We start from the raw sequence: 1,052 nt of genomic DNA, 5'->3' as shown, positions 1-1,052 counted from the left end.
CAAACGGTTCGCAGACTTCTCTCGGCCAAACCTAAAGGGCGGAGCTCGGAGCAGCCTATTCCGTGGTGGTGGTGACCGTGCGGTGTCAGCGGGGCGTGTCCTGCTACTCCTGCGCTGCCAACCTGGGCCTAAGGGCACGTGCTAGGAAACCTCCAGTGACTCCGGCATAGAAGATCTCACGATCTTTTTAAATAACTGGATTTTAAAAAATTCAGAAGTGCATTGTCTTTTCTCATGCTTAATCAGAAGCTCCATCTCTGGGATCTGTAATAGTAAAGGTAGGGTCATCTGGATGGGCTAGACACCGCCAAGCTATTAGCTTTCCCCGTGGTCACTACTTTCTCACGAAGAACTTTGTGTATCAATAGTTCCCAAATAGGGTAGAGTGTGGAACATACGCATTTAGGGTCCACAGACCCCTTTGAGCGTAGAAGCTTTGGACTATTCCACCCAACCACCGAATTACACAAGCATAGAAGAAATTTTACGTACAGATTTCAGGGAGTTCACAAATCTGCTAAAACCTGTTTATGGACCTCGCTGCCCCCACCCACTTATTTGCGTCATACTACCCTATCCTTCTTCAGAGCCTTTGTGACATAAATGTTATTTTTGGCCCCTTCTACTGGAATGTGTGGAAACCATGGTGGCATAGTAGTCAAATGCTGCAGCTGCTAACCAAAAGGTCGGCAGTTTGAGTCCACCAGGCGCTCCTTGTCAACTCTATGGGGCAGTTCTACTCTTGTCTTATAGGGTGGCTATGAGTTAGAATCGACCCTCCGGCAATGGGTTTGGGACTAGAATGTAAGCTCTGTGAGAGGAGGGTCAGCTCTGTCTTGTGCACTTTTCTGTCTCCGGTGACTGGCACTCAAATCAAACCCAACCCATTGCCTTGAGTTTGACTTATAGCGAACCTATAGGACAGAATAGAAGTGGCCCACAGGGTTTCCAAGGAGCAGGTGGTGGATTTGAACTGCCGACCTTTTGGTTAACCACTGCATCACCAGGGCCCTACAGTGCCTTGCAAATTCTTGGTACATTATAAATACTTT

The sequence above is a fragment of the Loxodonta africana genome, chromosome 11 (assembly GCF_030014295.1).
Source record: "Loxodonta africana isolate mLoxAfr1 chromosome 11, mLoxAfr1.hap2, whole genome shotgun sequence".
In the NCBI taxonomy this organism is placed as follows: domain Eukaryota; kingdom Metazoa; phylum Chordata; class Mammalia; order Proboscidea; family Elephantidae; genus Loxodonta; species Loxodonta africana.
Note: the sequence above shows the minus strand (reverse complement) of the source record.